Below are 25,273 nucleotides of genomic sequence, written 5' to 3' on the forward strand. Positions count from 1 at the left end.
AAGCTCTAACGTTTTGCGTCAAACAGTAGAAACAGAAGGTACAGTCTGCATTGGCAGAGAATTGCACAAACTGATCAATAGAAAGAATATTTCAACAAGTCACTGGTCAGTCTATTTGACTGCTTCTATAGAGGTATTGTTGAAAGCAGTTAGAATTAATTCATTCAAACATATAGATAGATATTGTTTACAATATAATGCATTACAAGTTGTTTAAGACCCTGGCATGTGAAGTATAACATGCTTAGGAGAAGTAGGTGATATTGGCCCTTTGAGTTGATTTGTGACTGATTAGTGATGGTAGATTCAAAGACAAAGTCAAAATAAATGTATTGTCCAAGTACATACTACCCTGAAATTCATTTTCTTGCAGGCATTTACAGGAAAGTAAAGACATACAATAGAATTTATGAAAACTATATATAAACAAAGAGTGACAAATAACCAATGTGCAAAAGAGGACAAAAAAAATACCGAGAACATGAGTTATAGAGTCTTTTAAAGTGAGTCAGTTGGTTAAGGAATCTGCTCAGATTCCTCAATAAATATTCCTGAATGTGGTGGGGGTGGGACCTAAGGATCTTGTACCTCTTGTGTGATGGTAGCAACAAGCAGAGTTCATGGCCTGGATGGTGGAGGACCTCGACACTGCTTTCTTGTGTGTAAATGTGCTCATTTGTGGGATAGGCTCTTCATGTGATAGACTGGCCTGTATCCACCACTTTCTGTAGATGTTTCGGTTCTGTTCCTGGGCGTTGGTTTTTCCATACACAACCAATCAGAATATTCTCCAATGTGCATCTATAGAAGTTTGTCAAGGTTTAGATGACATGCTGAGTCAACACATACTTCTAATAAAGTAAAAAGTAGAATTTCTTTGAAATGATAATGACAAGGAATTTAAAGTTAATGACCCTCTCCACCTCCATTCCCCTAATGAGGACTGGCATATAGACCTCCAGCATCTTCCTCCTGTAGTCGATAATCAGTTCTTTGATTTTGCTGACATTGAGTGAGATGCTATTTTTGTGGCACTATTCATCCAGATTTTCTATCTCCCTCTATATGCTGATTCGTCACCACTTTTGATTCAGCCAACAACAGTGGTGTGGTCAACAAACTTAAATATAGCATTGAAGTTGTACTTAGCCATGCAATCAAGGATATCAAGTTAGTAGAGCAGGGTGCTAAGCACAGAACCTTGTGGTGCATCTATGTTGATGGTGTTTGTGGAGGAGATATTGTTGCCAATCTGAACTGACAAGGATGAACAAGTGAGGAAATTGAGGATCCAGTTGCAGAGGGAGATATCAAGACCTAGGCCTTGAAGCTTAGTGATTAGTTTTGAGGGCATGATAGTGTTGCATGCTGAGCTGTAGTCAAAAAAGACCATCCTGATGTATGCATCATGACTGTTCAGTTGTTCCAGGGTTGAGTAAAGAGCCAATGAAATGGCACCTGTTGTTGCCTGTTGTGATGGTAGGCAAATTGAAGTGGATCCAGTTCATACCTCTGACAGGGGTTGCTACGCTTCATAACCACCTTCTCAAAGCACTTCACCACAGTGGATGTAAGTGCTACTGGATGATAGTCAATGAGGCAGGCTACCATGTTCTTCTTGGGCACAGATGTGATCAAAGTCTGCTTCAAGCAGACTGCCAGAGTGAGAGGTTGAAAGTGTCTGGAAACACTCTAGCCCGTTGACCAGCACAGGCCTTCAGTACTCGTCCAGGTACTCCGTCTGGGCCAGATGCTTTCCATGGATTCACTCTCCTGACATCAGCCTCAGAAACTAAAATCACAGGATCTTTGGTGGCTGTAGTGGTTCATGAAGGCGTCATGATATGTTGGTCAAAGCAAGCATATAGGACATTGAGCTCATCTGGAAGCGAAATCTTGTTGCTTGGTTTTGTATTGTAGGAGGCGATGCCATTCAAGCTCTTCCATAGCTGTGGAACATCAAGTCTTGTCCAGAACTGCCACTTCACACATGAGATGGCTTTCCTGAGGCCATACCTGGACCTCTTGTACTTTCCTATATTCTCACCATTCACAAAAGTCGCACTTCCACGTTTTTCAGTTTGATCGCTCTAAAATCTTTCAGCTACAAGCTGCCGACTTCAGCACAGCATATGCCATCTTGTTTCAAGTTACGTCAGCTTTAGCAGAGGACCTTTTGACCTTCAACAATGGAGAGCATTGAAAGTTTGTTCTGCAATAATTTTCCTAACAGAAATGCTTGTTTAAATCAAGGAGTTTGCATGTTTACATGTGACTATTAGGATGAGGGAAATGTGGCCTAAAGTCACCTGCCACTGGCAGTGGCACTGGTGCCTGTATGAGCTAGACTCTTTAAAGTTGCCTGATATTTCATCTTTGATTTCCTTAAGGCCAGTCAACAACCATTTCATTGTGCTTTCTGCTACATGCTTCCTCACTGAAATATTCAAATGTGTTTACTGAGACAGAACTGATGTGTCAAACAGGCAGTTGGCATCTCTCTGTCCTGGGGACGTGAACAGCTGGCAGTTCACTTCGTCTAAGCTAGTGCCTGTAGGATGCAGTTGGTATTAAGTTGGTTGCTGCAATTGTCAGACCAAGTAACAAAATATTTTCTTCACCACACTTCTCAGGTGGAGTTGTCAGTGCTGCTTGGTGAAGCAAATTTCTTAGCTATGTGCAGGAAGGCACAAAGCTGAAAAATGATGCCTGGGAGTGGAATGAGTTCAAGAAAGAGGCCTTTGTACCTGCAAAATCAGAAGAGTTATGAGTTGAAGTGGAAATAAGCTGAATTACAATAGTTAAGGAATGGTCATGGTATCTTGGCCCCTGCCCCATAGATGGACAAAGAGTCTGTGATGGTCAGTCCAAAAATGTCAAGCTTCTCAAGGGTGGGTGGGTAGTCAGCATGTAGAGCTGAAAACAGTTTGCTACTGCTGTTGAGACAGGTGTTACACTATGTTCAGCTGGAGAAAGGAAAGTGTTATAGAGCATGTCTGGTAGTGAAACAGCCGGATTGAATAGATTGCAGGCCATGAAATGTGGTTATAAAGTTTACAATGGTGGAAAGTGTGTGAAGGCATTGGAATGTTTGATCATATCTTTAATTAAGAATTGAGAAGTTTGGATACATTGCACTGAGCAATGTTTGGCTATTGGTGCTGTTATAAGGAGATGGAATTTGATGTAAACATTGACCTTCATCGTGTATGATTATTGGATTTTGTTCTTGTTACTGTAAAAGAGAAAATGTTGGAAACACACCTTTCCATGCAGCAACTGTGGTAGAGAAAACAGAGGTCATGTTTCAGATCCTTTATCATAACAGAGTTTATAAATGAAATATTAACTGAACTACTGTGTTTCCAACATTTTCTACTTTAACTCAGAATTCCAGCACCTCCAGCTTTTTTTTTTGTAGTTGGTTCTAGGGATCTGACTGCCTATGTTCACCTTAATTCCTGTCTCTAAATGGTGCTTGACTGTGTACCTGTATGTCTTCTTGATCACTGTGGATGGATGACCTCTTTCTTCCTCTTCAGTTGGTTGAATATTAAGACTGGACTATCTGGATGCCTTTCTCCAGTTGTAACTGAAAAAAAATAACGGAAGAACTTTAGGCTGGCTTTCATCATCACTTGGCCTTGTTGAGGGCATTGACCAAATGCAGTTAGTAACATAATTGGTGGAAGTGTATATAATTCACAACCACCGACATTGAGTTGGAGTTTCACTTTAAGAAGCTGGTCTGAGGTGCTGACAGAATTATATAAAGGGTTTTTTAGTGCAATTTGTGATCAGTTGTTTGGTGTTCAATTAATGAGTTGCTATGGCTTTGGTGAAAACCTGCATTTGTCACACCAATGTTCTAGGATAATTCCAGAGTTATTGAACATGTTGGCCAATACAGTTGCTTTGAAACTGCCAGAGTTTTGGGAGCAAAATACCGTCGCTTGGTCCGTACGAGCAGATGCCGAACTTGCACTTCAAGAAATCTCTGCTGACAACACCAAATATTTCTATGTGATAACGTCACTCCGCAATTCTACGGCTGCAAGAATGGTGAGTCTACTTGAACACCCGCCTGAACATGATAAATAACAATCACGAAAACCCACCATTTGCAAACTTCTGGACTCTCTTTGCCCAGCTGCAGCAATACTAGGCCTTCAAAGATAATGGGCCACCTGTTGTCTCCTCTGGGAAATCACCATCCTTATTTTATTTTTTTAAGAACTCCTTGCAGCAAATGCCTGGTCAAGTTCACATAGCCTTCACTAATTCACCCAGGAAGGACAATAGGGAGCTTGCTAAAGTAGCTGATAGTCTACCGTGAGCAGGGCAGCAATGCATCATTCCTCTTCCCATCTCTACCTCAATAAGCCTAATCAGCAAGGCCCCCAATATAAGGATGCCCGCAGCCGTAAAACAGACAATGCCTCATTTGTGTTTTTACCATCACACTCGCTTTGGTATGAACGCTAGGAAGTGTCAACCGCCTTGCAACTTAAACAGTGCCAGCACATTGGTCCATGAACACAGTGGGTTCCAGCAGTCAGGGTTGTCTACTGTTCATTACAGGCACCCTTTCGGCTCAACACTTCTTCTGTGACACAGGAGCTCAAGTGAGTGTGCTGCCAGCATTGCCTATTGATAAGAAGTCAAAAAGTGATGAAACCTCGCTGGAGGCCACCAATGGCAGCAGGATCCAGACTTACAGGACACAATGGGTCGGCTTCAGTGGGTGACGTTACACATGGGACTTCATCCTGGCTAAAGAGGCTAGACTTCTGCTCGGTGCAGGTTTCCTGTGTGAGCAAAGTCTGTTAGTCAATCTTAAGAACTGCTGGCTTGTGGATGTTAAGGACTTTGAGCTGTTATGCTGCTTGAAATCTTGTTTGTGAACATGGAAAGACTTGGTAAGCTTTCATGGTTGCCAGCTTTTCTAGGACCAGTCTACGCGCGGGTATGGATTTGAGGGCCAATTGTGGAAATGTGTTGCTTGATCCCATGTTTTGTGACTGCAGTGGAGAATATGGGTTGAGTGAAGTTTGGGAATTTGCCCAGCAGTCGAGTAAACTCACATGTGGGGGTGCATGCGCTTGACAGAGTCATTGTGGGGAACTTACTGGGGGAGCAGCACAACAGCTCAAAGTCCCTAACATCCACAAGCCAGCAGTTCTTAAGATTGACCAACAGCCTTTGCTCACACAGGAAACCGGCACCGAGCGGAGGTCTAGCCTGGCTTTGGCCCTCCACATGGTCCCTAAGTCCAATGGTGGTTGCCACCCGTGTGGCAAGTACTGGCAGTATAGCAAGGTCACCTCCCTCGATTATTACCTGGTCCCACACATCCAAGACTTTGCAGTATGTTTAGCCAGAAAGTTAATTTTTCTCCGAAGTTATTTTAATAAGGAACTGCTATTAGATGCCTGTGTACTTGTAGAACATTCCCAAAACAGCTGTGATAACCCCATTCGGCCTCTTTGGGTTTCTCTTCATGCCGCTTGGTCTAAAAATGCAGCACAGTCTTTCCAATGGCTGATGGACTCTGTATTAAAAAGCTTACATTTTCTTTTTGTTTACCTATGTGACATACTTATTGCCACAGCATCCCAATCCAAACACGTATTCCATCTCCACATGCTTTTCAAGCGCTTAAGCAAACACGGGTTGATTACTAACCCTGCTTAATGCCAGTTTGAGTTGTCAACCATTGACTTTCTTGGCCATCGCATCTCCACAGAAGGTGTGAAACTCCACCCATCAAAAGTAGCCACTATTATGGATTTCCCATCACCCCCACACTGCTAAAAAACTACAGGAGTTTTTAGGCATGGTGAAATTCTATCACATCTTCATTCCGCAAGCTGCTGAACTTATGCTCCCCCGTATAGTGTGCTCAAAGACATACCCCTAATCAAGTGCTTGACTGGTCAGTGGACATGACCGGGGCACTTGATGCTACCAACCAAGCTCATTCTAACATAACCCTACTGGGGCACCCGCTCCCAACACACCCATAAGCATTACTACTGACGCTGCATGCTATGCTGTGGGTGGTGTGCACGACCAGTTGGTCGGAGGCGTGTGGTTGCCACTCGCCTTCTTCAGCCACCAGCCATGAGCTTCTCAGTCTCTATCTATCTGCCTATGCCTACCATTTTTGTTTCCTTCTAGAGAGTTACCATTTCATAGTGTCCGTTGACCACAAACCCCTCATACACGAGATGGCCAAAATATCAGACCCTTGGTCCGCAAGGCAGCAGTGCCACCTGGCCTACATATCCCAGTTCACAACTGATATACAACATATCAGGGGGAAAACAATGCCGTGGCTGATTGCCTCTTCACGGCCAGCCATTGAGGCTGTACACATAAGGGTTGATGATGCCGGAATGGTAGCTGACCTGGCTACTGATCCAAAGGATCTAGGCTCATAGAACAGCAGTCACAGGCCTGCTGTTGGCAAGTTTGGGGAAGGTGGGATGTTTATCCTGTGCGGTGTCTCAACCAGTCGCCCTTGCCCCATTGTGCCCACAAACTGGAGGCAGGCTGTTTTTGACTCCATACATGGCCTCCCACATCTGGGCTGGAAGGCCTCACAGAAAATGGTTGCACTTATGTTTCTGTGGCACAGCCTACGAAAGGATATGTGTGATTGGACAGAGGCCTGTGTGGACTCCCGGTGGGCAAAAATTAACCATCATGATAAGGCATTGTTGGCACCTTTTGAGGTCCCAGAGTGATGGTTTGACGGTGTGGACCTGCTGGTCCTATTCCCCCACCCGACCCCCGACCGCCGACCGCAGTTTCACGCACCTTCTTACCTCCTGGTGGACCGTTCCACCAGGTGTCCAGAGCTCATCCCCAATTCATATCAAATGTCTGGGTTGTGATGGCCGAGAACATCAGAGTTAAGCTGCATCACACCACAGCGCATCACATGCAGTCCAAATGCCCATACATGTGGTTTCACCATTCCTCAAAGGCTTCTCTGAGGGCTTCCCTAACTGATGAATGTTGACATGGCCATCTCCCATCGGTCCTGCTGCAGCTCAGAACTGCTGGAAAATAGGACCTGCAGTTGTCTGTGGCAGAGTTGGTATATGGGCAGCCATTACAAGTACCAGGTGATTTCATTCCTGATGCCATGACTGCCTAGTCAGCCTCTCTATGGTGTCCTTCCCTCCTCAGTAAATTCAATTCCTTTTCACTTATTCCGACCTCGCATCATGGCAGACAGCACTCTTGGGTTCAGATTGACCTACATTTCACCTCGTTTGTTTTCGTCCGCCATGACACACATCAGCATCCCCTTAGGCCCCCCTACAATGGCCTGTTCTGCATTTTGGAAAGGGGAGAAAAAACTTTTATCATAGGTAAGAGGGGTAAAACTGAATGTATTTGGGTACATTGCCTTAAACTGGCCCACCAACATTTGGAGGATTCTGCTACCATCACAACTTGACCATAAGTGCCAACATACCTCTGGAAGAGCCAGAGGAACCGGCTGTTCCTCCACCCTTGGAACATAGTACCCAAGCCAGGCAGTTCATCCGAGCTCCAAATGGGCTCACAATGTGGGGGGGTGGGGTGCATGTATCATGTAACATAATTGGTGGAAATGTATATAATTCACAACCCCAACATTGAGTTGGGGTTTCTCTTTAAGAGGCTGGTCTGACTGATGTAATTACATAACAAGTTCTTTAAGTGCATTTTATGTTCAGTTTTTGATCTGTAAATGAGCTGCTATGGCTTTTCTGAAACATAGAATGCCTCCTCTGTTTTATTGGTGAAAACCTGCAATAGTTTATTGGTGAAATCATGTTGATGGATCACACTATGAATCCTGATTGTGGCCCACATATGGTCAAATGGGCAGAAACTGTGCATCAGGATCTCAATGCACATTTTCCTGTGACATTCCTTTTATCCTCCTTTATCATTCAAAAATTATTTGAGAGCACAGTAATGCTAAAAAGGGTTAAGAGGACAAACCGGGAGCATTATTTTAAGATAAGCAATACCATTGGAAAAAAGTGTCCTTGGCTCTCACTCGTGAATGCTGAATTTAGAAATGAGATCAGAAATAATTTCTTCACACCAAGAGCAATTTATTCTTAAAATAGACGTATATCATTTTGTGGGGACAGGATGTGACAGGAGATCTTTCTTTTCAGACAGATGGATTAAGATAGTTTAATTACTGCCTTTTTTTCTTATAAACATTAGTTGGGAAACTTAAGAACTTGCCAGTAAGTTGTTTATCAACTAAGAGCTTTATCCAAGAACTTGCTTGATGGCATGTGGAAGCTTAATTTCAAAATCTGCTTGTAATTTATTAACACGCTCAAAAGTTCAGCAATTTAACTTTTTTTTGTCACTGAAGCAGTTCAAATAAAATTGGCATCAAATATAAGATTATGGTTTCAGTGAACTATTTCTCTTCAAATTGAGCCTATGGGAAAAGAAAGGACGAAATGAGAAGGTCGCTGTGAAGACTGTCAGAAACAATCTTTCCTTCATGGAGAAGAGGAGAGAATGGGCATAAAAGAATGATCTGTTTTTGCAGAGAGAAGTGATGGACAGGCTATGACTTGTCTTGTCATAGTTGGCTGATATCCAGCTTGTAGAAATTGTGTCCATTGTTGACAGATGTTTGAAGACAAATAATATTGTAACAAATGTGTAATTGTGTTAGATGACAACAATTAAGGCTGCATCCCATATAGGGGTGATAATGTTACCTTTCAGAATGCAAATATTCATATTGGAAAACAGTTTCCCTCTGGCCAGTAACTGTTCTGTTTCTGCATGAATACAATTCCTCATAGATCGCTTGCATTTCTTGAGTTGGGTGTCTGATCAGCTTGTTGGCTTGTGCTATTCAGTTGTCAAAACTCAAAAACCATTCAGTTGTTTGCTTAAGCTAAGTAATGCTGGGAATTTATTGTGTGCTCTCTGTGTTCAGTCTACATGCCCAAATAGTTTACAGCAAAACTTGACCCACAACAAGTGATGCAAAGAACCAATGTTACTGCAGTAAGAATAATGCTATAGTGAACTGGAAGATGTAAGGGTTATGGGAATATCATGTTGCAATACAGTTCAGATGAGAGTGTCAGCTACCTCTCTTCTCTGTACTTGTAGAGGAACTTTGTGCTTGGATGATTTAATCCATACAAATATACCCACTCAATAGCTTTTTATTTTAATGAAGTGTTTTGGGGATGACTTTACAAGCCTGTGAAAGCAGATGTAGGGGCTTGCAATTGCAGGCAAACTGCATCCATTATTTGCAATGCAGGTAGTGCCAACTTAGTGTAGTCTGTGAATTTCAATGGCTTTGCAGCCAGTCACTATTAACCTTTCTTTTAACTTAGAGCATTTGCAGTTTTTTTAAAATCCCATCCCACTGCTTATTCTTTCATTGCCTAGGTGCTTCTGATCGAAGCCAATAATGTGAGTGGCCCCTTCCAGTTAAAGCTACCCGGTATCTCTTAAAGAGAAGGTCAGTATACCTGAAGCAGTTGCTGGCAGCTGCTCTGCAGACAGTAACAATGAAAATAAGCTCACTTACTATCATCCACGTAACAAGAAGCCAGATGCAGACACTGGTTGTGAACTTGAGGGACAGTACTTTTGCATGTGGTGAGGATACAGGCATAAGGACTGGTCAGCCAGCGAGTCCAGAGTTCCAGTTTGGACTTTGGGGTCTCATCACCAGCTAGTCTGGGGTTTGATACGGAGGTTCAAAGCCCAAAGGTTGATCTGAAGTCTGGACGTCAAAGCCTGGAGACAGAAGAATTAAGACTGGAGTCCTGTCCTGGAGTTGGAGGAGTGTCTGTGTTTGGGTGGGTGGGAGGGAAAAGGGGCTCGTTCTGCTGTTGTTCTGTTTTGCTGTGTTCCCTGTTGTTCTACTGGGCACTGATGGCATGCTATGTTGGCACCAGAATGCGTGGTGACACTTGCGGGTTGTCTCAACACATCCTTAGGTGCGTTGGTTGTTAATGCAAACAGAACATTTCACTGTATGTTTCTATATACATGTGATAAATAAATCTGAACCTGAACCTCTTGATCCTTTCAGTATTATAGGATATATGCCATTATCCTGATTGGTTTACCCACCTTAATGCCTTTCAGACAACCCAGCACTACTTCCTCCTTAAACTCAAAATGTCCCAACACATTAGTATGCCCCAATTTGTTTAAGTATCCTCAAAATCCTTCTCCTCATTAAATACTGACATAAATAACATATTTGCTCTGAATCCAACTATAAACCCATTCTTTTATTCTTGAGTGGATCTACCCTATCCTTAATTATCCTTATTTTCTTAATATAAGTTTAAAATGCCTTGGTATTCTCCTGGGTCCTGCTCAGCAGGGGCATTTCACGGCCCTTTGTGACCTTCCTGACTGGCTGTTTGAAGCACTTTACTGCTGCCTTTATATTCCACAAGGGCCCTATCTGATTTTAGCTTCCGAAAGCCTACATATGCTTTCTGTTTCTTCCCGACTATATTTAGTCACACTTACAACATCTACCAAAATGGCACACAAAGCACTTTGTCCAGAGTTTGTGCCAGGAAGGCATTTTGGAGCTCCAATAGCATCCAAAAGAGGTTACAACAATCCCATTTTCTTACTAGTAGTGTTTGAAGATGATGAATGGAGCTACCTTGTTCAGCACTCAGTCATTAAATTTATTCTGCCACAAGGAGCATTTCATAAGTTCCATTTCTTACGATGCATAATCAGGATGCTCTTTATCGATCACAGCTCAGCATTTAATACTAACATCCTCAATAAGCTTCAAGATCTTGGCCTCAATTCCTCCTTATGCAATTGGATCCTCGATTTCCTCCCTTGCAGAGCCCAGTTGGTTTGGATTGGCAACAACATCTCCTCCACAATCTCCATCAGCACAGGTGCACCACAAGGCTGTGTGTTTAACCTCCTTCTCTATCTGCTTTGTACTTATGTCTGTGAAGCTAAGCACAGCTCCAATGCCATATTTAGGTTTGCTGATGACACCACTGTCATTGGCCAAGTCAAAAGTGGTAACAAATCAGATTATAGGAGGCAGATTGAATATCCAGCTGAGTGGTGCTACGATAACAACCTCTTACTCAATGTCAACAAGGCCAAGGAGCTGATTATTGACTTCTGGAAGAGGAAACTGGAGGTTTGTTACTCAGTCCTCATCAAGGGATCAGAGGCAGGGAGGTTCAGCAACTTTAAATACCCCGATGTTATCATTTCAGGGGATCTGCTCTGGGTCCAGCATGTAAGTGAATTCCCCTTGGGAATATTGACTATAGTCAATATAATTTAGCTCACAATATGCATTCAAATCCTATGATTACATCAACAAATGGAATCTTAAAGTAAACAAATAATTTGATATGAGAATTTAAAACTGTGATAGAATTGTAGATTTACTTTTCACAACTAAAAATGGTACTGTTTTTGGTTTTCCAGATGAAGCATTTTTACCAAAGAGAGTGCTTGATGATAAATTCCTTACAATTAATTTTTCATGTTTTAATTGCACCTCTAATTTAATTCGCTGTTTATTGAAGCTATGATCTTTTGCTGTCATTCAACAAATGAACACATTAATGACATGCTCCTTGAACCTCCAGAAAACAGATGTATATATTTGCTACAGTTGCCCCCTTGACAGTCATAGACACTATAAACATTCGAGTGCATGGCACTTACAAATGCAAATCAAGCATTTTACCTCCATTTTCTTGAATCTGAAATGGGAAAAAATAACAATAGCTGTAAAGAGGTTGATCACAGTTTTCAGACTAGATGGAGTGGTTAACAGTCAGTGGAATAGAAAGCTCCATGAAATTGTTAAAACCTTTTTCAGCTGTTTACATTTGCAGAATACTTACTGCAACGACTAGTCTGCTGAGGAACTCAGCGGGTCTAGCAGCATCCTACATACAAATATGTGGTTGCAAATTTGTATTTTAAAATGAATAGAAAACACTCAGCAGAGGACTAGGTAGAACAAAAGTTCCACATAGATTAGTTAAGCCAGGAGCCCGTTTCTGTGCTGTAGTACTCTATAACACTACGACTCTACGATTTCACCAATCATCATAAATCTGATGTTATTTTAATATGACTAATGGAAGTCCCAGTTACAATTGAATTTATAACTGTGTTATGATGGAAGTTTAACCTGCAATTTAAAAAAATCTATATGCATATTACATCCAATTAGCATAATTTATTATTCAGTTTTCTTATTTGCATACTAGATTTACATACAGGTTTTTGCAATGATGTTTTAGAATAACTGATTAAAGTGCTATGATGCTGAATTTATTGGGAAATATAGATATATAGCAAAGGAGAAAATTTGGTCCTTTGAGCCAGCCCCTAAAGATGCTGTGGTATTTTCAATTCTCTGAAATAATTAATCCTTTCTCAGCTGTATACATTTTGCTTTCAAATTCAAAGACAAGGTATTCCTCCTGCCAGATACATCTTTTGTGGTAATGAACCAGATTGTTTAAAGCAAATTCACAAGGAAAGTAAGGACGGGAAATGACACAACAATACTTAGATTCAAAGGAAAATGATAATTATGGTAAATGAGTTATAACTGATTGTTGCCACTCAAATCTGTATGGGAAGTTACACTTTCATTCTTTTCCAAGCTTTTACACACAGACTGCACTTCTGCATGTATTTTGCTTGTTCATTTTAAAGTAACCTTATTTAGCAGGTTATCACAAAAATTAAGCTAAAATGTTTTCCTCACTGCTCAAGATGCACTGATGCCCTCAGTTCCCCAAAAACCTTCATCAAACCAGCCAATACCATGTGTGACCCAGTCTAGGCACACCCAGGTTCTTTGATACAATGTTGGTGAGACTGTTGATCAAATTGTCTACATCAAAATTAAATAAATTCAAAAGATGTCAAAAAAACCTGCGGTAGTGCCAGCTGAATTCGACAAGTGAATGGATGTTTCATAGTCATAGTCATAGTCATACTTTATTGATCCCGGGGGAAATTGTTTTTCGTTACAGTTGCACCATAAATAATTAAATAGTAATAAAACCATAAATAGTCAAATAGTAATATGTAAATTATGCCAGGAAATAAGACCAGGACCAGCCTATTGGCTCAGGGTGTCTGACCCTCCTAGGGAGGAGTTGTAAAGTTTGATGGCCACAGGCAGGAATGACTTCCTATGACGCTCGGTGTTGCATCTCGGTGGAATGAGTCTCTGGCTGAATGTAATCCTGTGCCCAACCAGTACATTATGCAGTGGATGGGAGACATTGTCCAAGATGGCATGCAACTTAGACAGCATCCTCTTTTCAGATACCACCGTCAGAGAGATTTTGTAAGTCAAGAGATATTTTCAAATATTGTTACGTGCAATGTGTTGTGCATTTTCCTATACTATTCTAGTTAGGTATCACTCTAACTCACTTAGACATTGAGCATTAAGAAAATATGACTATTTATTGAGACAGTATAACCTTATTTAAACTGGTGCAAACAAGTGCTACAATAGGTAGCTCACCTCGCATGTCGTATTTTATTAAGGTTGTAGCAACCCACTAGTCTTAATGAAGCATTTTTTTTCGAAATTGATAGCCTTATACCACATTAATATCCATAAGGTAACAGAAAATGACAAGAGAACACTCAGACCTGAGCATCAAGAAAATACAGCTACTTATTGGGTAGACAAGGCCAGGAGGATAAAATTTAGCACTTGGAAAACAGGAGCTCAAGATGAAATGTTTGAAATGGCCTTGATGAATGAGGTGAAAAGCCATTGACCTAAAATATTAAATCCATTTCTTAAGAGAAGCTGAAGCATGGCACAAATAGATGATGTATCTATTTATAGCATTTATATATAACAGATGATGATCAGAAATAATAATCTCTTCCTCTCTGACAATCCACATCGGCAAACCTCAGGGATGCGCTCTTAGCCCACTGCTCTACTCTCTCTGCACCCATGACTTTGTGGAAAGGCACAGCGTAAACACCATCTATAAATTTGCTGATGACGCAAGTGTTGTCGACATAATCACCAGTGGTGACAAGGACGTTTTGCAGAAGTGAGATAGATTGGCTGGTTGGGTTCTGTTGCAACAACCTTACACTCAACATCAGTCAGACCATGGAACTGACTGTGGACTTCAGGAAGGGGACATTGATGGCAGTGGAAAGAGTAAGTAGTTTCAACTTCCTGTGTGTCAATGTCTCAGAAGATCTATCCTGTGGCAAGCATATTGATGCAATGATGAAGAAGGCGCATCGGCAGCTATATCCCATTAGGAGTTTGAGGATATTTGGTATTTTGTCAAAGACTCTAGCAAATTTCTGCAGATGTACCATGGACAGCATTCTAACTGGTTACATCATGTCTAGTATGGAGGGGCCACTGCACAGGATTAGAGAAAGCTGCCAAGGATTGTAAACTCAACCAGCTCCATCTTGGCGACTAGCCTCCTCCTCATCAAGGACAGCTTCAGAAGATGATGCCTCAAAAAGGCAGTATCCATCATTAAGGACCCGCACTATCAATGGTGTGCCCCCTTTTCATTGCTGTCATCAGACAGGAGTAGTTAATGTTGTTCCATGATTCAAGAAGGGAAATGGGGATAATCCTGGAAACTATAGGCTGGAGAGTCTGATGTCACTGGGGTGGATGCCTCAGGGTAGGATTTATGAGCATTTGGAAAACTTTAGCCTAATTAGAGGTAAGCAGCATGGCTTAGTATGGGGCAAGCTGTTTCATACTAACTTGATTGAGCTTTTTTCAATGTGCAGGAAATGGAAGGACATTCGGTCTGCAGAAAGGATTAGTTTAATTGGGCACTTGATTACTAATTTAATTAATTTGGCACAAAACTGTGGGCCAAGGGCTGGTTCTTTTTCTGTAGTATTCTATGTTCTACTTTTAGATTAGTATTAATACAACAAAAAAAATGAAAAGAAAAATAATCCTGCATCTATTTAGCAAGGAGCCTTTCTGAAATAATTGAACTTGAGCTTTAAAGACTGAAGAGAGTTTGTTTGAAATGATTGTTCCTCAAGCCACTGAGTTTTAGTAAAAAGAGCATTAGAAGTCAGGTGGGACTAAGAATTAGAATGGCAAGCATTCATGTGCTCTGGATCAGGCATGCAAGCTGAAAAGAGGTAATCAGTAAAATAATCATCACATGGATAGTTTTTAAAAACTGCAAATGCTGAAAATAAGAAGTAGAAATAATTACTAGAAACATTCAACAGGGCAGGCAGCATCTATGGAAAGAGAAATGGTTAATTTATTAAGTCAAAGATTCTTCTACAAAACTAGGAAACAGAGAAATCAAGTTAGTTTTGAGTTTAATTAAGAGTGAGGGTGGGATGAAAGGGCAAAGGAGACACTTGTATTAGAGTCAAGCTCGGGTTATCATTAGGAATAGTTCAGATTCAGCTATGCAAATGATAAATCAATGAACGGAAAGAGTGAGAGAAAGAACGGTCAGTGGCATGAAATCCTGTGCCCAGCATATCAGGCTGCACTAATGAAGAATGGAAAAACAACCAATTTTGCAAATAGGTAATCTGCAGCAGAACAGGCCAGTTCTACGAGCAACAGAGAAAATGAGATTTCCGAAGTTAGAGAAACTTGAGATTGAGTCCAGAAAGCTAGTAAGTGCCAGGTGGAAGATGCAATGCTGTTTCTTGAGCTTTGGCTTCAAAGGTCAAAGGTTCAAAGGTCCAATGTAATGTATACAATATACATCCTGAAATGCTTTTTCTTCACAAACATCCATGAAAACAGAGAAGTGCCCCAAAGAATGAACGACAGTTAAACATGAGAACCCCAAAGTCCCCCCAGCTCCCCCCTCCCGGGCGTAAATGGCAGCAAGCAACAATCCCCCCTACCCTGCCCCGCCGCCACTGGCAAAAAAAGCTAGCATCGGCATCACCGAGCACTCAAACGCGAGCAAAGCAATAGCAAAGACACAGACTTGCAGTTACCCCAAAGACTTCTTGTTTCACCCAGTATTTGACATACCGCAGGTTCTCTCTCTCTCCCTAATAAGAGGTGTCTCCATTTTCCCAGCGAGCAGGGAGACATAACAAACAACTCGCTGGTTTATGATATTAAAAGTCACTTTTTTTGAGCTCTGTGCCTGAAGATCGCAACTATCTCGGGTCTTCAAGCACAGAGCAGTAGATTTTCCGACTCCCCCAACGACACACGGGTCTCCTGCCATGACACTGACCCTTGATCCACCCATCTCCAGAGCCCTGAGATCTTAGGCTTCCAAATCCAAGCTGGACTCTTAGGCCGGACCCTTGTTGTGACTAACAACAGGCAGTCCTGAAACCCCGAGAGCAGGTCACATTCTTGCAAAGAACCGAAATCAGCATGTAACTCCAGGTCAAGGTCTTCAAAAGAACCCTGAAAGGGAAAAATAAAAATAGTGAAGATGGAAATAGAGCTATTTCTGAAGACACAAGCAAAGGAGTTGCTGTTTAGTGCCATCTTAACTCCCCTTCCATCATTCATGTTAACAATGCAAGAGGCAACAGGAATGGATCAGTGGTGAAGTGAAGAATTAAAGCAGAAGGCAACAGAAAGCATAGGGTTGTTCCAATAAACGGACCACAGGTACTCTGCAAAGCATTTAACCAATGATGAAGTGTTTTGGCCCAAATCATTGACTCTGTTTCTTTTCTTAGATGCTGCCTCCAGCACTTTGTGAGCATTATTCTGAAATTCCAGCGTCTGCAAAATCTCTTCCGTTTAAGCAGTTACCCAAACTGTGTTTGATTTCTTTGCATAGAAGAGACCACATTGTGAACACCAGATGCAGTACGTTAGATTGGTGTAAGTCAATCACGCTTCACCAAACATCCTAGACCCACTGCAAATTACCTACCACAGAAACAGGTTCAGAACTGTTACACTTTGTAACTTTAAAGCATTAAACTAACTGAAAAGAAGACATGGGAGTCCAAAATGTGAGTCTAACTTTGTGTTTACTTTAAGCGGGAATTTTTGTGGGAATGGGAACCACTCTCAGAGCTTCACAACTGTCTGTTATTCGTCACACCAAGGGCACAGCCTAAGAGCTTTGCCCGCCTTCAGAGGTTCAAGATTTCACGGCTCTGGAGATGGGGGAATCGGAGGTCGGTGTCTAGGCAGGAGATTGGTGTGTCGTGGGAGATGAAAGATCTAAGGCTGTGTGCCCAGAGACCCGAGATATTTGGTCAGAGAGCTCGGAAAAAGCGATGCAATGGACTTTTAACATTGTAAACCAACGAGTTGGTCGTTATGTCTCCCAGCTCACTGGGAAAATGGAGGCACCTCCCTCTCCCTTATCAAGGAGAGACGGAACCTGTGGCATGTTGAATGCCGGTGTGAAACGCAAGTCTTTGGGGTAACTGCAAGTCTGTGTCTTTGCTATTGCTTTGCTCGCGCTTGAGTGTGATGCTTGCGTTTTTATTGCTGGTGGGGGGAGGGGGATTATTGCTCGCTGCCGCTTCCACGTGGGAAGGGGGAGCTGTGGGGGAACTTGGGTTCTCACGTTTAACTGTCATTAATTCTTTGGGGCACTTCTCTGTTTCTATGGATGTTTGCAAAGAAAAAGCATTTCAGGATGTATATTGTATACATTTCTCTGACATTAAATTGTACCTTTGAACCTTTGAATATTAAATACACAACTACAAATGATGCCATCTCCCTGACAGTAAACTCATTTTGTTAGACCTCTGCCCCTTACCTTACTTCCAAAACACACATGACTGTACAGTCAAATTCTGTTCCAAATCAATCTACAGATTCACAGATGGCACCACTGTAGTGAGTTGGATCTCAAACAGTGAGACAGAGTAAAGGAAGGGTAAACAAATTCAAGTGGCATGGTGTCAAGACCACAACCTCTCTTCAATGTCAGAAAAGCTTAAGAACTGGTTATTGACTTCAGCAAACTTGGTGGAGTACATGGTGTTGGCTGTATCAATGGTGCTAAAGTAGAGGTGGTTGAAAACTTTGAAGTAGCTGTAACTATCACCAACCATCATGGATCTTCGAAAGCACAAGAGTGCCAATACTTCTGCAGAAGGCTAAGAAAACTCAATAATTTATTTTATTTTATGTTAGAGATACAGTGTGAAGCAGCCCCTCTAGTCTTTCAAGCCATGATGCCCAGCAATCACCAACAACCCTGATTTAATTCTGACCTAATCACGAGACAATTCACAGTGACCAACTAACCTGCCCAGTATGTCTTTGGACTGTGGGAGGAAAGCAGAAGTCTCTGGGGAAAACCCATGCATTCCATTAGGATGACATACAGAGGATGCCAGAGCATGTCCTGGATGACCCCGAATGCTTACAGATGCATGATAGAAATTATCCCAGCTCACCATGGCAGGTGCTCTTCCCAAGATAACAAGAAATTGTGAAGTTATGAATACAGCACAGTCTATCACAAAAGCCAGCCTTTCATCCTTTGACTTTGTTTATACTTCCTGCTGCATCAGACAAGCAGCCAACAAAATAAAGGACTCTGCCCACCCCTGTCATTCTTGCTTCTCCCCCTTCCCATTGAGCAGAGGATAGAAAAACTTAAGGACGTATAGTACCAGGCACAAGGACAGTTTCTATCCCACAGTTACAAGACTCTTGAAGGGATTTCTTACATGCTAAAGGTGAACTCTTGATCTCTTGATATACCTCTTCATTACCTTACACTTTATTTGTTAATCTACACTGGTCTATTCTGTAACTGCAACACTATATTCCGCATTCTGCTCTTTTGTTCCTCCTTTATTACTTGATGTACTTGTGTATGAAATGATTTGACTGGATGGCATTGAAACAAAGGCTTTTCACTGTATCTTGGTCATGTGACTATAAACCAACTACCAATTACCTAGATAGAATCTTAAAGTCCCTGTAAGGTAAGAAAGAAAGAGTTTGAAAGAAAGATGTTGCGTCTCTAACTATTGAGAAAGTGCCATGGGTAGTAGAGTGGTTAGTGGAGACAAACAAATAGATGAGTGAGTCTCAAAGGTAACAGTCCTTTTAGAATGATGAAGGGGGGTCTTGGCCAGAAAGAACTACAATCTCCAAATCAGTGAACAGGAATGAGACAAGGGCTATGGAAACAGACAATGCAAAAGTCTTTGTTCTTGCCATGTGTTTCCAGAAATGGAGGTGGCCATTTTCTGAGACTGTCCTTGCAGCTGCCATTTTGTGAACTGTTTGGTGAACCATTTCTTGCTCTGGGACAATGTAATCAGAGCACTGAACATGGATATGATGAGTTTTCTGCTGAGACCACTTTCAGATAAGAATCCCTTTATTAAGTAAAATGCAGCTTTGCAGAAGGAACAGCCTGTAATCTGCTGTCTGGACACAATGTTTGGCTGGTTTGAACCAGTCTGTGTTGGACAGAATAAAAGACATTAGCTAGGTCACAAGGCTGAAGCAAGAGCCATAAAGCAAGACTGCTAGTAGCCCGTGGTCATAGCCAATAAGAACTGACACAAGTCAGTCAGATGACTTGAGCCAACACAATTGAAACATCATAGATTGATCTGATCAGAAAAAATGGAGGATTTGGGGAGTACAGGCAGTGACAACTCTCCGGACTCTTTTTTCCCAGGTTTTTTTTTCCCTCTTCTTTGACTGGTCACGGTCAGGAAAACCTAGTTGGTGTGCACATAGGTATTCAGTTGTGTAGATTCACGTGCCTGTGAACCGAGCCAATAATGGTACTTGTCAGTGAATACAGATCCTCCCTGTGCCGAACTTATTATCACTGAAGGGTAATCCTTGCAAAAAGGGCAAGATATGTCTTGCGATGGAATCGTATTTAACACAACAGATATTGCAAAAGGTGATTCAAAAGGTGAATTAGGTTGGGTAGAAAATGAACCCAGGGAAATTCTTTGCTTTCTATGTCCAGGAGGAGTGGGGATGAAAGCAGAGGTGAGGGAAATAGATGAGATGTGCCAAAGGCGGTGAACGGGAAGCAATTGTTCAGGAACAAGGTAAGGAATCAACCCTTCTGCATTTAATCTTTCCACAGTGGAGATCAGCAGCGAAGGATATGACATATTAAAATGAAAGAAGGAGAAATAACTTACTAGAAGATGAGGGAGCAGCAACTGAAAACCAGCTTTTGCTTCTGTTGCACTATTCACTCTGACCCACTGGAAATTGCCTTCATTTTCTCCTTCTTTTAGATATTGCATTTTTTTTCTTTATGTACAAGTACAGATGGTGTATGGAGAGAGAAACGTAACACTTTATCAACAATTCATGGGTGAAAATGCATTCATAATGAATTATCATCATATGGAGGAAGTCGGATCTAGTTCTGTGCCGAAGAGGGGCATTTAAACTTTGCCTTCTTCAACTAATATTTACGTAATGCAACAACTGCAAGCCAGTCTCCAAGGCAACAGAAGGATTCTCTCCCAAAAGTAACACTTTACAAAGTTCTTTTTTTAAAGAAGAATATTTTCTGCAGTTGATATTGTGCATCATTTCATCACCATCTAAATAAGTTTGTGGATCTAGCTGAGTTAAAATAAACAAATAAAAACTGGTAAGTTGTGGCAGCTCATAGAAACAGCCATGTCCATGTGCACTGATTTGAGAGTACTTAATTGCTTCTTTGGATAAAAAGAAAACACAAACTATAAACATGAGAAATTCTGCAGATGCTGGAAATCCAAAGCAACACACAAAAACTGCTGAAGGAACACAGCAGATCAGGCAGCATCTATGGAAATGAACAAACAGTCAACTTATCAGGCTGAGACCCTTCTTTGGGACTGAAGAGGAAGGGGGAAGATGTCAGAATAAAAATATGGGGGAAGGGGAAGGAGGAGAGCTAGAAAGTGATAGGTGAAGCCAGGTGGGTAGGAAAGGTAAAGGGCTGGAGAAGGAGGAATCTGATAAAAGAGGAGAAGGAGGAGGGGACCCAAGAGGAGGTGATAGGCAGGTGAGAGGAGGTAAGAGGCCTGTGTGGGGAATAGAAAAAGAAGGGAGGGGAGGGAGAGAATTTTTTTATACTGGAAGGAGAAATTGATATTCATGCCATCAGGTTGGAAGCTACCCAAATGGAATTTAAGGAGTTGCTCCACCATTCTGAGGGTGGCCTCAGCAAGGCGTAAAAGGAGGGCATGAATTGACATGTCGGAATGGGAATGGGAATGGGAATTAAATGTTTGGCCACCAGGAAGTTTTACTTTTGGCTGATGGAGCGGAGGTGCTTGACAAAGTTGCCCCCCAATTTACAACAGGTCTCACCAATGTAGAGGAGGCAGCACCGGGAGCATTGGACACAACAGACGACCCCAGCAGGTTCTCAGGTTAAATTCTGGCTCACCTGAAAGGACTGTTGGGGGACCTGAAGGGAGGTGAGGGAGGAGGTGAAAGGGCAGATGTAGTACTCTGACCGCTTGCAGGGTTATGCGCTGGGAAGGACAAATGGACAAGGGAATCACAGGGGGAGTGATTCCTGCAGAAAGCAGAGAAATGAGGAGAGGTAAAGATATGTTTGTTGGTTGGATCCCTTTGAAGATGACTGAAGTTGTGGAGGATGATGTGTTGGATGTGAAGATTCATGGGGTGGTAGGTATGGACAAGTGGAACTCTTGATTTATATCAAGAGTTACTGTTGAGGCAGTGGGAAGATGGGGTGAGCATGAATGTTCGGGAAATGGAAGAGCTGCAGGTGAGGGTAGCATCAGTGGTGGAGGTAGAGAAAGCCCATTCTCTGAAGTTTTGAAGAAGGAGGATATACCTGATGAAAGTACTAACTACTTTATATTTTGGCATTAAAGTCATATCATCAATGGCAGAGGACAGTTTTCTTTGCCTTTTCTCTCCATACCAAGCAATATGCCTTCCTGTAGATTTGGTAGAGAACTCAATGCTACATACAGGAGGCCAAAAGCTGATCCCAGCATTCACGCTCCAATATCAAAGCGTATTATAGTACGTTAGTGAAGTTTTCAGTTTATCCTGAACTAATGATACTTAAATGAGTTCAAATCCCACCTCAACATCTAGGAAAATGAAATTCTAGGGATCATTTTTTAGAAGTATTTGAAAGCTGGCATCAGCAGTGTGAAGCTAGTAGATTGTTATGTAAATCAATCTGCATCTGCACTGTATCCAGAGAAGGAAAGATGCTGACCTTATCCAGCCTAACCTTTCTCCTGATTTGGTTGACTCAGCTAATTGCTGACACGCCTAAAAAACAACACAAATCTTTGGCTAATTATGGACAGACAATGAAAGCTGCACTTGTCAGTGACATTTACAAACTGTGAACAAATACTAAAGTGTTGGGAGTGAAGTTAAAAATAGCAATTTGATTTAAAATCTTACTGGAGATGGATAGATCTAACAGCTTAGAAACAGACCATTCAATCCAAATGATCTGTAAGACCTCTTCCTGACCCTATTGAGCAACATAAATGGAGTGTATCTGTAGCAAGCACTGACAAGTGTTCTGGATTTAAATCTAAATTGCTTCTCTCTTTTCCAGTTCTGATAATGAGTAATGGACATGAAACATTAACTGGGCTTTTCTTTCTGCAGATGCTGAGTTTTTCCAGCATTTGTATTTTTATTTCTGGAATCCATTTTAATCTGGGAGATACTGAAGTATAGCATAATGAGGCCAAAAACAAGCTCCCAGATTTTGTGTTAAGTTCAGGGGACTGATATATCTCTGTTGTAACTGTGATCAAAATCACCAGAAAGACACTGAAGCCGCAATATAGAAGCCTTTATTCATCACAACTAGCCGGACTTCTTCTGGAGATACTCTGGGTAGAGTACCACACATCCAAAAGTACATCACATTTTTACATCCTTATGATCAAAGGTGATTCAATACAATTTCAGAAGTTACAAGGACATCATTTCCTTCAATATTTTGAGTTGGCAAACAAAGTAGCTTCTGGGGACATAAATCCCAGACACCCAACATTAATGTTGTCAGGGCTGTCTCTGTGTACACTAATATTCTAGGTACACAGAAAAAAACTATTGATTGCATTTACCTGTGACCATGTCTGATACGCTAAGTTGCAACATCAGTCTGGTCCACCAGATTGAACTCAAGTCACAATTAACCATGTTACCTGGTTTGATGCAGGCCAGTTAACACAACCCCATTGTCTTAATATCTGGCTCTTGCAGACGCAAACAACTCATAGCTTCCATTTTGCAAACCATATTTCTTACTTTGTGGATCAGCCTGAGCTCCACAGATAGAGAAAAGGTGTGTTTTTAACTTCAGTTTACTGCTTGCAATTTACAATCCATATTAAGAACTGAAGGCTGGTTCTTGCCTGAATTCATATCCGCTTTTTCCAAATAACTCCAAAATACTCCCTAACATCTCCAAAAATTTTCTTCTTATACGGTGGGTATATTCAATGATCTTTCATCCTAAGGTCAGAAGTAGAGCTGTTTGCTGATAGATGCACAGTGGTCTACTTAATTTGCATATCATTTGAAAATGAAGCTCTATGCCTCCATGTGACAAGATGTGAACAATATTTAGGGTGTGAGCTGATACCTGAGAAGTAATGCCCGTAACACAAATGTGTCAAATAATGACTATACCCTACATGAAAGAATCAAACCTTTGACATTTAATTACATTTCCAAGTCTATCCACATTATCAATATCATTGATGAAGAACTCAGCTGGACAAGCCACGTTAAAACTATGGCAACTGAAAAGGCAAGGAGCTGACTATTCTCCAGCCAGTGACAAATCTCTTGAGTCCGCAAAGCCTTTCACTATCAACACATGCAAGTCAGGAACGTGATGAATTAGACCCCACCTTCCTGAATGCATGCTACTCCAGCAACACCTAAGCGCCTTGCAGGGTAAACCAGCCCACTTGATTGGTAACCTTTCCACCACCAGTGCACTATCAGAACAGTGTGTGACATTTACAAAATAAGAGGCAGTTACTTATCTAAGGTTTACCAACAACACCCCTTAACCTCTATCCCGAAAAATGTTCCTTTCCAGGATATGTGCCATCTTGGAAATATGTTTATGGTGATTCATCATTATTGAGTTTAAATGTTAGAATATCCTACCAAGTAGAAAGGACAATAAATATTATCCTTGCCAGTGAAGCCTACATCCTGAATGAAACAAAAAAAAAGGAGTGACCTGCAACCTTGGACGGTTTAACCATACTGTCAGTTGTTGACTGCTCAAGTTCAAAGTTCAAAACACATTTATTATCAAAGTATGTATACTTTATACAACCTTGTGATTCGTCTCCTTATAGGTAGCCACGAAATAAAGAAACCCCAAAAAAAAATTAAAACAAAAGAAGACCATCAAATATCCAATGTGCAAAAAAAGAAAAAGCAAATTGTGCAAACAATAAAAATAAGCAAATAGCATTCAGAACTGAAGTTCAAAAAATGTGTCCATACCTGGTCATCTCTGCAGCTAATTCAGAAACTGTTAGTTGCAGGCCACAGCATCGGTTCAGTGCAGAGATAAGTAAACCTCACAGAGCAGCGAGCTGAACACTGGCCCGCCCCTTGCCTTTGGCCCCAACACCCTGACCTTTCCCATCTGGATGCTGGCCTAACATCATCCTGTTCCTTGTTCTCACATCCAGGCCCTGCCACTTCAATTCGGCCTGTCTCCGAACTTTCCAATTCATCTCAGCACATAAATCGTTCAAACCTTTGGGTCTTTCCCTGCTGTTGGGCTCAGGCTTTGCCTCGCCGCCACTCGCCTTGCCTAGGTTCTGCTACATCGTATTGCTTCCAAGTCCATTCCATCGGTGGCCATACATTGGCTCATTCCCCGCTCTCCGGCCCGGACCCCGCAGCCTTGATTCAGCCGATACTCATCACACCACAAGACACTTCAGTTCACACCACACAAATGCCAGGTCATACCGACAGTTCAAAAGCTCAACTCTGACAGGAAAGTTACAATCTTCAGTGATCTTTTACCAGAAAAAATGTGATTAATAAAGTAGTTAGTTGTTTTAGGTGAGGACTTTGATGCAACTTAAACAGTAAAATAGTTTTGGAAACACTGCAATGTCAAGAAGAGTGGAAATGTCCAGCAGCAGCCCTGCACAACACTGGGGTTTGTACAAATGCTGATCAGTGTAGAGGTGATTGCCAACTGTGTTAGTACACTTGGGACCCAATCATATACACCGTCAGATGGATAATGTCTCA

The sequence above is a fragment of the Mobula hypostoma genome, chromosome 1 (genome assembly GCF_963921235.1).
Source record: "Mobula hypostoma chromosome 1, sMobHyp1.1, whole genome shotgun sequence".
Taxonomy (NCBI): domain Eukaryota; kingdom Metazoa; phylum Chordata; class Chondrichthyes; order Myliobatiformes; family Myliobatidae; genus Mobula; species Mobula hypostoma.